This window comes from Chiloscyllium plagiosum, unplaced genomic scaffold, assembly GCF_037043375.1.
Source record: "Chiloscyllium plagiosum isolate Xiang-an unplaced genomic scaffold, Cpla_swu_hap1 HiC_scaffold_45, whole genome shotgun sequence".
Lineage (NCBI taxonomy): Eukaryota > Metazoa > Chordata > Chondrichthyes > Orectolobiformes > Hemiscylliidae > Chiloscyllium > Chiloscyllium plagiosum.
Genome location: NW_028270183.1, coordinates 3,347,689 through 3,362,742, shown reverse-complemented (window position 1 = coordinate 3,362,742; position 15,054 = coordinate 3,347,689). Strand labels below are relative to the sequence as shown.

At 43.5% G+C, this 15,054-nt stretch overlaps 1 protein-coding gene across 3 annotated transcripts in view; it reads left to right on the top strand.

The window, feature by feature from the left end:
• Nucleotides 1–15,054, top strand: part of LOC122552298 (non-receptor tyrosine-protein kinase TYK2-like) — a 148,034-nt gene that overhangs the window by 36,930 nt on the left and 96,050 nt on the right. Inside the window, exon 1 of one of the 3 annotated variants that reach the window (XM_087983317.1) lies at nucleotides 6,799–6,819. The exons of the other annotated variants lie outside the window; for them this stretch is intronic. The gene's annotated coding sequence lies outside the window, so the exon portion shown is untranslated. Of the gene's footprint in view, nucleotides 1–6,798; nucleotides 6,820–15,054 lie in introns of those variants that run through there. 3 annotated transcript variants of the gene reach the window in all.

The window sequence follows — 15,054 nt, the reverse complement described above, 5'->3', positions numbered from 1 at the left end:
AGATGAAATATGACAGCAAGCTGTTTTATGAAGGAAGATTGGAAGAGTTTGGTTTTGAAGATAGAAAAGAGATAAGGGAGAGGCTAGAGTTCTGAAGGAGATAGTTGAGATCACAAAGGCACTGGTGATTTTTCAGGAATTGTTGGAGTCAGGGAGGATTCTAGAGGACTGGAAAATGACTAACGTAACACCCCTGTTTAATAAGGGAAGGAGGCAGAAGGTGGTTAGCCTGACCTTGATTGCTGGTGAGGATTATTAAAGGTGAAACTGTGGAATACTTGGAAGTGTATTGTGTTGTGGTTGTAACAGGATCAGCCAGGTGGATCTTACAGAATGAATTTTTGACTAGGTTAACAGTCCCAATCGGGGAGTCCTGGCTGACAGATAAAAAGGGAGCGTCAGATTCTGCCACTCCAGTAGCTGGCTGTGAAGAGGCAGTATGAAAGTCAAGGACTGTTCGTGTGTAAACCAGGGGTGATTTGTTGACGGGCCACTGGCCTGTGTGGAGTTATTTCACATGGGAAAATAGGGCTCATTGATCAAGGCGAGGTTATGCCTAACAAATCTATTACAATTCTTTGCAGAGATAATGACCAAATTAGGCAAAAGAGAATCAGTGAGCGTGATATATTCTGATGTGTGCCACTCAATAAGAGCCCATAGTTTTGGGCAAGGTATTGGCATGGATAGAGAATTGGCTGACTGGCAGAGAGCAGGGATAAAGGGGTCTTTATCAGCATGGCAGCCAGTGGCTTGTGGAGTTCTGCAAGGTTCAGTGTTGGGATCACAACTATTTTCATTATACATGAACAATCCAGCCAAAGGATGAGGGCGTTGTTGCTAATTTCACACATGAGTCAAAGTGGAGGGGCAGGTAGTGTTGAGAAGGTTTGGAGGCTGTAGAAGAACTTGGACAGGCTAGGAGAATGGGCACAGTGGCAGATGGAAAACAATGTGGAGTAGTGTGAGGGGATGCACTGTGATTGGAAGAAAGGAGCATGGACTATTTTCTCGATGGGGGAAGGCTTCAGAAGTCGGAAGCACAAAGGGACTCAAGAATCCCGTACTAGAACTCCTGTCATTAACATAGTTTGTTTGCAGCTGGAATGTTGTTCCACAGGGTTCAGTGCTGGATCTACTTTGGTTTGTCATTGATATAAATGATTTAGATGAGTAGTATGTAGTTTGTGGATGACACCAAAATTGGTGGTATAGTGGACTGTGGAGAAAGTTATTTAAGAATACAAACAGGATAGACCAGATCGAAACGTTGAAGTACTAAATTGGAGAAATTTTGACGGTATTAGACAAGAACTTTCAAAAGCTGATTGAAGGCAGATGTTTGCAGGTTGGAAAATGGGAAGCCTTCAGAAATGAGATAACAAGAATCCAAAGAAAGTATGCTCCTGTCAGGATGAAAGGGAAGGCTGGTAGGTATAGGGAATGCTGGATGACTAAAGAAATTGAGCGTTTGGTTAAGAAAAAGAAGGAAGCATATGTCCGGTACAGACAGGAGAGATCGAGTGAATCCTTAGAGTATAAAGAAAGTAGGAGTATACTTAAGAGGGAAATTAGGAGGGCAAAACAGGGACATAGCTTTGGCAAGTAGAATTAAGGAGAATCCAAAGAGGTTTTACAAATATATTAAGGACAAAAGGGTAACTAAGGAGAGAATAGGACCCCTGAAAGATCAGCAAGGCGGCCTTTGTGTGGAGGCACAGAAAATGGGGGAGATACAAAATGAATATTTTGCATCAATATTTACTGTGAAAAAGGATATGGAAGATATAGACTGTAGGGAAATAGATGGTGACATCTTGCAAAATGTCCAGATTACAGAGGAGGAAGTGCTGGATGCCTTGAAACAGTTAAAGGTGGATAAATCCCCAGGACCTGATCAGGTGTACCCGAGAACTCTGTAGGAAGCTAGAGAGGTGATTGCTGGGCCTCTTGCTGAGATATTTGTATCATCGATAGTCACAGGTGAGGTGCCATAGACTGGAGGTTGGCAAATGTGGTGCCCCTGTTTAAGAAGGGCGGTAAAGACAAGCCAGGGAACTATAGACCAGTGAGCCTGACCTCGGTGGTGGGCAACTTGTTGGAGGGAACCCTGAGGGACAGGATGTACATGTATTTGGAAAGGCAAGGACTGATTCGGACAGTCAACATGGCTTTGTGTGTGGGAAATCATGTCTCACAAACTTGATTGAGTTTTTTGAGGAAGTAACAAAGAGGATTGATGAGGGCAGAGCAGTAGATGTGATCTATATGGACTTCAGTAAGGCGTTCGGCAAGGTTCTCCATGGGAGACTGATGAGCAAGGTTAGATCTCACGGAATACAGGGAGAACTAGCCGTTTGGATACAGAACTGGCTCAAAGGTAGAAGACAGAGGGTGGGTGGTGGAGGGTTGTTTTTCAGACTGGAGGCCTGTGACCAGTGGATTGCCACAAGGATCGGTGCTGGGCCCTCTAATTTTTGTCATTTACATAAATGATTTGGATGCGAGCATAACAGGTACAGTTAGTAAGTTTGCAGATGACACCAAAATTGGAGGTGTAGTGGACAGCGAAGAGGGTTACCTCAGATTATAACAGGATCTGGACCAGATGGGCCAATGGGCTGAGAAGTGGCAGATGGAGTTTAATTCAGATAAATGCGAGGTGCTGCATTTTGGGAAAGCAAATCTTAGCAGAACTTATACACTTAATGGTAAGGTCCTAGGGAGTGTTGCTGAACAGAGACCTTGGAGTGCAGGTTCATAGCTCCTTGAAATAGGAGTCACAGGTAGATAGGATAGTGAAGATGGCATTTGTTATGCTTTCCTTTATTGGTAAGAGTATTGAGTACAGGAGTTGGGAGGTCATGTTGCGGCTGTACAGGACATTGGTTAGTCCACTGTTGGAATATTGCATGCAATTCTGGTCTCCTACAGAAGGGTTCAGAAATGATTTACAAGGATGTTGCCAGGGTTGGAGAGTTTGAGCTACAGGGAGAGGCTGAACAGGCTGGGGCTGTTTTCCCTGGAGCGTCGGAGACTGAGGGGTGACCTTATCGAGGTTTACAAAATTATGAGGAGCATGGATACAATAAACAGGCAAAGTCTTTTCCCTGGGGTTGGGGAATCCAGAACTAGAGAGCATAGGTTTAGGGTGAGAGGGGAAAGATATAAAAGAGACCTAAGGGGCAACTTTTTCACGCAGAGGGTGGTACGTGTATGGAATGAGCTGCCAGAGGATGTGGTGGAGGTTGGTACAATTGCAACATTTAAGAGGCATTTGGATGGGTATATGAGTAGGAAGGGTTTGGAGGGATATGGGCTGGATGCTGGCAGGTGGGACGAGATTGGGTTGGGATGTCTGGTCGGCAAGGACGGGTTGGACCGAAGGGTCTGTTTTCATGCTGTACATCTCTAGACTCTATCTTGATCAGTTGGTTCAATGGGCTGAAGAGTGGCAGGTGGAGTTTAATTTGGTTAAATGCAAGGCATCGCGTTTTGGTAAAACAAACCAGGGCAGGACTTATCCACTTAAAAGTAGAGCTTTGGGTCATGTACTTTGACATTTTTTGACATCTGTGTCACATATAGACAGGGTGGTTGAGAAGGCATTTACCACTCTTGCCTTCATTGCTCAGACCTTTGAGTATAGGAGTTGGGACGACATGTTGACGTTGTACAGGATGTTGGTGAGGCCTCTTTTGGAGTACTGTATTTAGTTCTGGTCACCCTATTATCAGAATGATATTAAACTGGGGAGGGTTTCAGAATGGAGAGTTTGGGTTATGAGGAGAGGCTGGACTGGTAGGACTACTTTCATTTGAGTGTAGGACATTGAAGGGTGATCTTAGAGGTTTATAAAATCGTGGTAAGGTGAATGGCAGATGTTGTCTCTTGAGTCATAGTTATACAGCACAGAAACAGTCAACCCAGTCCATGCTGACCATGTTCCTAAACTAAACTAGTCCCACCTGCCTGCTGCTGGCCCATATCCCTCCAAACTTTTCTATTCATGTACTTAACTAAATGTCTTTTAAACATTGTAATTGTACCCACATCAACCACTTCCTCAGGAAGTTCAATCCACACATGAACCACCCTCTGTGTAAACAATTTGCCTGTTGCGTCTTTTTAAATCTTTCTCCTCTCATCCTACCTTAATGTGCCCCCAGTCTTGAAATCCCCCACCTTAGGGAAAAGACACCTGCCATTCATCTTAACTATACCTCTCATTATCTTATAAACTTGTATCAGGTCATTCCTCAACCTCCTCCGCTCCAATGGAAAAAGTTCCCAGCTTATCCAACCTTCCTTTATAATTCAGAGCTTCCATACCCAGTAACATCTGGTAAATCTCTTATAAACCCTTTCCAACTTGATAATATCCTTCCTAGAACTGGGCATGGTATTCCAGAGAGGCCTCACCAATGCCCTGTACAGTGTAGGGGATTTCAAAACTAGGCATATTTTTAAGGTGAGAGGAGAAATGTGTAGTAAGGACATGGGGTAATGTTTTTACATGGCGTGTGGTCCATGTGTGGAATGCACTTCCAGAGGAAGTGGTGGGTGCAGGTACAGTTACAACTTGTAAAAGACATTTGGATAAGTACAAGAATAAGAAATGTTTGGAGGGATATGGGTCAAATGCAGGCATGTGGGATTACTTTTGTTTGGAATTATGGTTTGTGTGGTGTGGTAGGACCAAAAGATCTGATTCTGTGCTATTTGACTCTGATTCCATGACTCTAAATGTAATGTTAGCATTCACGAGAGCAAGAATACAACAGTAGCATTCTCGTGAATGCTAACATTGCCCATCTTTAAGGGCATTTAAATTTGATTTAGATTCCCTACAGCGTGGAAACGGGCCCTTCGGCCCAACAAGTCCACACCGACTGTCCAAAGAGTAACCCACCCATTCCTGTATCTTATATTTACCCCTTATTAACGCACCGAAAACTGTGGGCAATTTAGCAAGGCCAATTCACCTGGCAAGCACATCTTTGGATTGTTGGAGGAAACCGGAGCACCCAGAGGAAACCCACGCAGACTCAGAATGTGCAAACTGCACACAGGCAGTCACCCGGGGTCCCTGGTGCTGAGAGGCAGCAGTGCTAACCACTGAGCCCTCCCCGGTGGCCATTGGATAAACATATGGATGATAATAGAATAATGTAGATTAGAGTGACTTCAGTTTGGTTTCACAGGTTGGTGCAATATGGAGGGCTGAAGGGCCTGTATTGTTCTATGTTCTACTCCTGAGGCTGTATAGGGCCCTGGGAAAAAGTGAGGGCTGGAGATCAGAGTCGGAAGTGTGGTACTGGAAAAACTCAGCCGGTCAGGCAGCATCCGAGGAGCAGCAGAATTGATGTGTTGAGATGAAGAGGTCATGCTTGAAGTGTAAACTCTCCTGCTCCTCGGATGTTGCCTGACCGGCTCTGCTTTTCTAGCACCACACTTCAATTACATATGGCCCTCGTCAGATGGTATTTGGAATATTGTGAAACATTTTGGGCCTCGTATCTAAGGATGGATGTGCTGGCTTTGGAGGGTCCACAGCGGGTATGATCCCAGGAATGAAGGGTTTGAGGAGCAGTTGAGGTCTCTGGGTTTGCACTTGACAGTTGAGGAAGATGGATGGGGGGGGGGGGTGGATCTTATGGAAACTCTGAGAATACTGAGAGACCTGGACAGAGTGGACATGGGGAAGATGTTTCCACCAGTAGGAGAATCTAGAACCTGGGGTCACAGCCTCAGAGTGAAGAGGTGGTCTTTTAGAACTGAGATAAAGAGGGATTTCTTGAGCCAGAGGATGGTGAATCTGTGGAACTCTGCCACTTAAATGTGTGAAGGCCAGGTGATTGAGTGGATTTAAGACCGAGAGAGGTTCTTGATTAGAAAGGGGGTCAGAGGTTAAGGGAGAAGGCTGGAGTCTGGGGTTGAGAAACATACTATGATCAAATGGGGAGCAGACTAGATGGACTGAATGGCCTAATTCTGCTCATGTGTCTTATGGTCTGCTTTGGTCTTGAGAGGATTTCTGTGATTGCCATCAGCATCCCTGCAGTTGGGGGAATAAAATCAAACCTGATGGTGATCTGTTGGGAACTGTGCATGTAACGATGTGTTGGGGACCTTGAAAGATAAGAGAGCTTTGTGTCCAGTGAATCACTGGGGGACCCCTGGCAATTCCCACTCCTCCACCATCACTTCGCAAAATGTAAACCATGATACTGCTTCATGATTCATTCAGTATGATTTTTACGTTTTCAAAACCAGCAAAATCTTGATGAGGACGTATTAACATTACCTCACCGTAAATTTTCTCAAACAAGATAACAGGCCACCTCATTGGCATTTATAGTGTTAAACAGATTTGCACGCTCTGTGGTTTGTTCAGAAGTTAGATTAGTGCACTAGACTTTGGAGACCAGAACCAAAAAAGGCTATGTTAGTCACATTTCATTGCTCACCCACAGAGATTGCCTCTGGACTGCCTTACCCTTTGCTGACTGCTCTGCACACCCTGATGACGCTGCTGATCTTTCCATCTCAGTGGTGCTGTGTGTTTCCCCACAACTTCTCTATTTTGACTTCTGGCTTTAATGTTTTCACAATAAACAAAAACCTGTGAGCAGTAAAACTGGTGGGTTATGTGGTGCTCAAGCCAGTGTGCACATTTCAGGGCCTGGTGCTGAGAGATAATGGCTGGAAGGGAAGTAGGACGTTGAGTGGCCAGTGTTGAAGGCTCATTTGACAGTTTTAATCCACATAACTGCTGTAACCTTGTACAGTGAAGGGCTCCTCTGGAAGGTTCTCCAGGTAATGTTGATTTTTCATCTTTTAAGGGCCAGAATGTAGTCATGAGGGTTCGATCAGACCATCGCAAGTACACCTGTTCTGTAACTGGGTTACAGCAATTTAATGGAGCATAGCTAATGTAGCAAAATGTTCCTCAATACTCCAACTGAGCTGAACGTATTTACCAAAAATGGTTGTTAATGGGTTTAGAGGAGCCATTTTCGAGATTGGGGTCAAAGTGACTGAAACCACGTGAGGAAGATTTATTAGTGGCCAGAGATAGAGGAAGGAAGCATTTGAAGGAAGTCTGTAGGGCTTCCAGAAGTTGCAAAAATGAAATGGTGAAGTGACTTAGGAATGTTTAAGTTGAGGATGGAATTGTAAAGTTGAGGAATGGGGAATCAGGAGATCAGGAGCTTGTCGGGCCCAAAAGGATGAGTGTAAAGAGGAAGCTGAACTTTGTGCTGCCTATAACCTGCAGTCTGGGCCAAGCTGGAGATGATGGTGAATAGACAATCGCAAGGTTGTCAGCACCAGCATCAGAAGAATTGAGCCTTTGGCAAGAAATATGGCTGAGGTTGCTCAAGGTGATTGAATGGGGATGAACAGTCTCAGCAGAGCTGGAAGTCTTGCCTGGGCATGGGAATGACATGACTGGCACCTGAAGACAATTGTGATGTTTCTCCCAGTGTTTAGTTGGAGCAAGTTTCAGAATTATTCAAGACAGCACACAAGAAGTTGTGAGATGAAGATAGGTGGTGGGGAGGTTGAGCTGTCAGTGAAGTATGTGTGAAAGCTGGAGTTTTCGCAGAATTACACATGGCTAGAGGTGCTGTGACTCTGATCAGACAGGGAACCAACTTAAATCCAAGACTGCATGGGATCATTGAGAGAGACAGCTGCAAAGCCACAGTCACAGAATCAAGACGGTCCTCCAGCTCCTGAACTGTCTGTCTGGGGATGAGCTGAACTCTACTGGGACATTGCAATTAAATAGGAGGAGAAGTGGAATCGGTGATGGTGTCTCTTTGTGACAGTAGTCTTTTTCACAGTGATTTTTCACAGCAAAGTGTCTGTGCAGTGGAGGAATTTGGTGCTGGTGCTTAACTTTGAACCAATAGCCAACAGTCACTTACTATCTTGGTGTGATGATTTTGGAGGTGGTGGTATTAGCCTGGGGTATACAAAGTTAAAAATGTCGCAACACCAGGTTATAGTCCAACAGGTTTATTTGGAAGCACTGGCTTTTGGAGCGCTGCTCCGTCATCAGGTGGTTGTGGAGTGCTTATCTTGGCGTGGATAGTAGTCATGATTTGGAGATGGACTGGGTTAAAAATCTCACAACACCAAGTTATAGCCCAATAGGTTTAATTGGAAGCACATCAATTAAACCTGTTGGACTATAACCTGGTGTGTGGTAATTGAGAGTACCCATTGTCTTTGAGCTGATGCCTTCAGGAAATCATTTCGAGAAAGCACTGAATATGGAGGTGGAGCTGTTCATTATGGTGCCAGCACCATGAGTGTTTTCTTTAGAGTTAATCTTTGCTCAAATTTGAATAGTGTGAAGTAATGAAAACCGAGCAATGGATCAAGATTGATGGAGATCAGAGAGATTTGATTGTACTCAACTTGTCTTGAATCATATAAATATTGTTCCATTTAATGGACTGTCAACAGCAGTATCAAATAGTCTTTCCTGAACTGAGTAGAGAGTTGGTACAAAGCAATGCCTCCCCTACAGTTTCTCAACAAATGCTTTCGCCCTGGTCATTGAAGTACAGCATAAAAAGCGTTCATAGCTTCAGGTTCACATTCTTTTCCTGCTCATTGTGCTCTGGCACCGCCAGGGCAGCTGAGTAATGAGCTGAGTGGGGAAGCTGGAGAATTGTAAAAGGACTGGGGTGAACATGTGTCTCCAAGCAGAACCATTCCAGTTTCAGTGGTTGCTGAGCTCAGTGACACGAGCAAACTAAAGTGTTTGAAAGATTGGAAGCAGTCAGTTTGTAAAATGGATTAACCACTTGCTTGGCTTTTTGTAGAGATTTAAACTGACTTTGCAGTGAGGTAGACAGGACAGAAGGTATGCTTATCTTTATTTTGTCATCTTCCCTCATGATTTTAAAACAAATATGATTAGTTCCTTTTAGAAATTTCTTTTGTCTGTTGCAGTCCTGTCTGATTTTATCAGTGTTGCTGCAATCTTTGATTCCTCTGGACCATTTGCCTCATGCTGCTTGTGAGTTGTCCTCAGTGGAGAGTTGAAGGCAAACTGTTATTCTCTAGATCTGCAGGAAAATAATCATCATAAATTCTGCAGTATTCCTTCCATTGCCAATATTTTGCCTTAGAAGATATGGGTAATGGGTCTCAGTGGGTTACTCTTCAGAGGGTTCATGTGGACCTGTTGGGCCGAAGGGCCTGTTTTCACATTGTAGGGATTCTATGCAGTTTATATATGAACTTAGTATCACAAACCACTTAGCTCTTAAGCATATGTGGGAACAAGTTCAGAATCGCAGTACATTAATGTCAGGAAAAAGTGCTGAAAAACTGGATATTTATTCACTGGAGCATAGTTAAGGAAGAGTCCGGCAAAGGATTTGAAAAGTAGGGGTGGTCTTTAGGGAGAAGACTTTGATAAAAGGATATGAGAAGTGAGAGCTTTTCAACTTGTCTCTTTGGGTCAATGTAGGAGTAACTAGGATAAGGTTGTTCCCACTGGTTGGTGAATCGGTGCCATGGACTACAGATGAGGGTTATCACCAAGAGTTGGGATGGGAATCTGTGTGTGGAGGGGGCTGTTCCAACAAGGAATGCTATATTACAGATGACTATCGAGTCAAAGGTTAACAGCTGCAAGACAGGTGAACATTGTGGAAGGGAAATACCAATGTTGTTTCACCAAAGGGAGATGGAATCATGGCTCCTGTTGTTAAAAACCCCTCAGTCAGTTGCAACAAATCTGTTTTTATTTTCCAGCATGAAGCTGTCATCACACTTGAATTAAACCCAATCAGATTGAAAGTGAAGGACAGCCAATGCAAAGAAATTCCTTGAGTGTTAGAGTCGAGTTTTATTACTTACAACCCCCAAATAATAGTAGCACACAACGTTCAACACACGCACCTGCAGGTAATGAGTGCTCCGAGAGAGTGGATGGGGGTGTCAAGAACAGACAGGAAGACAAAGGCAAATACAGCATCAGATCTCGGGACTCCCTCGGTTGTGTGAATGACATGACCTGAGTCAGTGTTTAGTTGCTATCTTGTTTCTTTAGTAATAACAAAAACAAAAATGTTCTACAATTCTCAGTGTATTGTTTTCAAGTTGCTTTTTATCAGCTAGTTTGGAGATTGAGTGCAATTGAGGAAGTAAAGTTATTCCCAGTATCCTCCTTATTCTTGTCAATATTGCTTTTCTCGTGCTTTTTGAAACTGAATTCTTTGTAGGTAACTGGTCACCTCTCACAGTGAAGTTATCATGCAAATGTGAGGAACACAAGAGATGTGAATTTCTTGATAGCTTCCTGAGTTTGATTGTCGATGGTAATTCTGAGGCAGCCAGTTTCATGCATTCAGCGAGAGTTTTCTGGGCTTGAGATGATCAGCCATCTTAGGTCAGCAGTGTTCTTTTCAAAGCTGTTTTCAGTTCATGAAAGTCTCTGGCATTCAAGTCCAAATCACGATATTTAGACATGGTTATGATCAAGTTTAAAATGGACTCTCAGAATATACTGCAAGCCAAGTCAGTTGTACCAGTACATCACTGTGGAAATTCCTCAACATTGTCCCTGAGGCCCAACTGTCGTCTTTTTGATAAATCCACCCCTGCCATTATGAGGTCAGATGTGGGGATGTTTGCTGATAACTGTACAATGTTTAGCACCATTCCCCTCACACTGAAGCAGTCCATACCCATGTGCAAAACGAAAATCTAGGCTTTTGCTGATATTTGCCATGAATGCAAATTGCCCGCTAATTGCTCAGCAATAATCATCTCAAATGAAAGCAAATCTAACCATTGTCCTTTAGCTTTACATGGCATTACACTTGCTGAATTGCCTCTTGTTTTGAGGTGGGATGAGAGTGATGTCCAATAGGGCATGGACTGCAACTCAGTGTAACAAATACTGATACACAGGTGAAACAAGAATGAGGTAGAAAACAGACTTGTTTCCCACATTTTGTTTTGAGCTGTTTGAATATCATGAAATTGGTTCTGCTGTCTTCAAGTCCATCTGCACCACGATGCTGAACTGTGTGCTGTGTAGAAGGAAACAGAGTTCTGATCAGCTCAAAATAATCTTAAGAGCAACTGAACACTGGGAGTTACCAATTGTCTTCAATACATCGGGTTAAAACAATTCATGACATTTCTCTATTCCCTTGATGCCCCAAAGTGTATTGCAGCTACTAAGAGTTGTGAAGTCGTCTTGTTTGTAATGTAGCGAAACCCATCTACTAGTTTGTGTGCAGCAAGATCTCTCAAACATCAAGGTGATCAGTTGATGTCATTTGATGTTGGTTCTGACTGCATGATGTAGTTGTTCTTACGAGGGTCATGACCTCTTTGGTGTCCAGTTAGAAGGACAAAAAGGAGTCTTGACTTCACATGTCATCTGAAAGACATCAGTTCCAGTATGAAAGTACCCAGTGCTGCACTTGGGTGTCGGCCTAGATTATGTGCTTAGGTCTTTGAAGTGGGACTTTAATCAAAAACCAATGATTCATTGATGTCTCACCAGAGAATGGTACTATCTTGTCAAAAAAATAGCACTGCTGCTTTTGGGTGTGTTTGCTCTGAGAAGCAAGAGAGGCACCAAAGTTGTGCATCATTCTGAATGTGTGGCATATCGGTGTAATGCGTAAATGCCTAACTGATGCTATATTAGAGTTTAGAAAACAAAGTATTTACAAAGCTGAGAGCCCTTCAACAAGGAACTAGTTCTAGATTTTAAAAACAAATTAGAACGTGCTAAAAGACAATCAGTAATGTTGATGTATAAATAGTGGAGCAGGCTTTTGTAATGCAACAAATAAGATTTACTTGAGCATCACATTTTCCACCTTTCTTGCTCCAAGGCAGCAGCAGCACCCCACTTATGAACCATTTATTCAAACCAGTGACTGCAGCATGACATTATGCAACTCATGCTGCTGTTGCGTTTTGTTTTTGCAGGTCTAGCTGATTAAGGATTGAAGAAGGCACATTAAACATCCGTATACAACTGAAAGGTCACTGTAATTTCACCTTTAGTTTAACATTTGTGGTTTTAACAAGGGTCACAGAAGTAACTTTCTAAACGAGAGCCCATTTGATAGGTGATTGTCAGATTTAGAGTAGTTTCACATCGTTGTTCAGAACATTAACTTCCAAGTCCAAGTCAGCAGATCAGCTTGATATCTTGATTTCTAGTACCATATTCCAATAGAGATGAGAAAAATGCAGAGGCAGATGATGGAAATGGTCAGAGCTTAATGGCTGGAAATATTGTGGAAGGGATTGAACATGGTGATCGCAATCACATCAGTCACTTTTCAGAAGTACTTCAGCTCTAATCTTATTCAGTGTTTAATAACTCATTCACACTTCAGAGCATGTAAAGGATGCATCTACCAAGTTAAAGGAGGCACTCTTGTAGAGCATTGGTAGAGTCTCTATCTCTGAGCCAGAAGGTCCACCTGCCTGAATGTCAGAACCTATCCGGATGGCCGCTTTCTGCACTGTTGGGATTCTCTGATTCTGCGAATAGGCTGATTAAGTGTCTGTCTAAATGCCTGCTGAATGTTGGTATCATATCTGCTTCTACCATCTCTCTTGGCAGAGAATTTCAGGTGCCTTACACCCTCTGTTTAAAACAAAATCTTTTCTCGTACATCTCCTTTAAATTTGACATCTCCACCCTGGCAGGAAAAGACTGTTCTGTGTCTCCACCCTATCCGTTGCCTGACATCATTATATATAATTCTATCCGGTTGCTCCTCAGCCTCCAATGCTCTTGTGAAAACAATCCAAGTGTGTCCAATCTCTCCTTCTAGCTAATACAACCCATTCCAGGCAACATCCTGGTAAGCCTCTGTTGCACCCTCTCCAAAGTCTCCACTCCTTCCTATGGCATGGTGACCAGAATTGTGCCCACTACTGACTAAAGTTTATACAAAATGGCTTGTACCTTGTACACTCTGTGCCCTGAGCGATGAAGGGAAGCATGCTGTCCGCTGCCTTTACTACCTTATCCACTTGTGTTGCCACTTTTCTACCTCTGGCCTCACTAGCACATGGCATAGGGTGTAATCTTGAGATGAAACCTTCAAGGTCCTGTTTTACAGCTTCTTACCTAACACCCTAAATTTCCTTTGCAAGACTACATCCCTCTCTCTTTCTGCCTGTGTCATTAGTACCAATGTGGACCATGATCTCTGGCTGCTCACCCTCTCCTTGTGGAATGTCTTCTGCCTGCTCAAGGACATCCTTGACCCTGGAACCAGGAGGTATCCTGGAGTCTTGCCTGTGACCACAGAAATGCATCTGTCACTGACTATATCGAGTCCCCAATTACTGCTGCTTACCCTGCTGTACAACAGAGCCAGTCATGGTGCGTCTGATCTGGCTGCTTTGACCTGAGAGGCCATCGTCCTCAACAAAATCCAAAGCAATATCCCTATTTATGTCCACTCAGTGGATACCAGCTTCTGATGGCACTCAGTATGTGCTGATTGAGATCCTATTCCTTCAGAGAGCCAATGAAAGTGTCATTAGTTTTAGCTGGCCAATAGAATATTGCTGAGAATGTGGTGCTGGAAAAGCACAGCAGGTCAGGCAGCATCTGAAAAGCAGGAGAGTTGACATTTTGGGCAAAAATCTGTCACCAGGCCTTCTGATACCTGATGAAGGGCTTTTGCCTGAAACATCGACTCTCCTGCTCCTCAGATACTGCCTGACCTGCTGTACTTTTCCAGCACTACACACTCCACTCTAATCTCCAGCATCTGCAGTCCTCACTTTGACCCAAGAGAATATTGTTACTATCCAGAACATTCGAGCATCAGCCATGCATAGACTGTCCATGTTTCCACTTGCATTACAGCACTGAGGATGTTCCTGTTCTGGTATTGTAGATAAAGAAACAGTGGAGTAATATTGAGGAATTTGCTGAACTTTATTTCGATCCCTGCAGGTGATAATGTCATCTTTCTCCTAAATGCAGAAGGAATGCTTGGTGATTTCCCTGTTGCTTTGCAGATATAAATTTCAGTGAGCACAGTATTCCAACAAGCCATATGATTCTGATTATTGCTGGAGTATTTTGGTTGAATTGTACAATTTGTCTACATCTCAGTGAGTAAGTAAGTAAATGTATTTTGCCAAAACTGAGCCAAAGGCAAGGCATTTCCCTGAATCAGTCCTTAGTTTGTGTTGAGACCACTGACTTTTGTCAGGACATCAGGCATTATATCAGATCTCTGTATCCCTGTTATCAATTAACAGAAAGTAACCGTTTCTGCTCTTTAGTGGATGTACAATTAAGACAGGACTGGGAGCCTCGGACAGAGAGCCCTCCTGTTCAGGCTCACATGAAGGTGCTGCAGTGTAAAGGGAGGAAGGCTTGGCTCCTGTGCCAATGTATTCCAGGAGGACAGAAGCGATGCAAAGGTTACTTTGGGTGCGTTGTGTAGAAATGAGTTTGTCAGGGGAAATGATTGTGGGAGCTTGGTGAAGGAGAACTTGTCGAGCTAAACTCAAGTGCAGCTAAAATCTGAAGCTCTGTGGGTTCATCACTTCCCCTTCTCCTCTATTCCTTCCTTTTCCCAAAATGGACAGTTCCTGTTCCATGTTTACAAGTTATCTTGACGTCAACACACCTTTGAATTGAGTTAAAACTCACACAACACCAGCTTATAGTCCAACAGGTTTAATTGGAAGCACAGTAACTATAACCTGGTGATGTGTGATTTTTAACTTTGTACACCCCAGTCCAACACCGGTACCTCCAAACCTTTGAATTGAAGTACTGTCTGTAAGTAACCGCATCTAATACAGGCATTTGGCAGCTCATGCCTCCAGATAAAATTCTGTTGCTGGTTTTCAAGGTCCTCCAAGTCATCTCTCCTCCAGATCTCTCTCACCACCTCCAGCCTTACAGTTGTTTCATGGTGGGGGAATTAAAGGTTATGGGGACAATGCAGGTGGGAGGAGCTGAAATGATGCGTAGATCAGCCATGATCTTAATGAATTGCAGAGCAAGCTGGATGA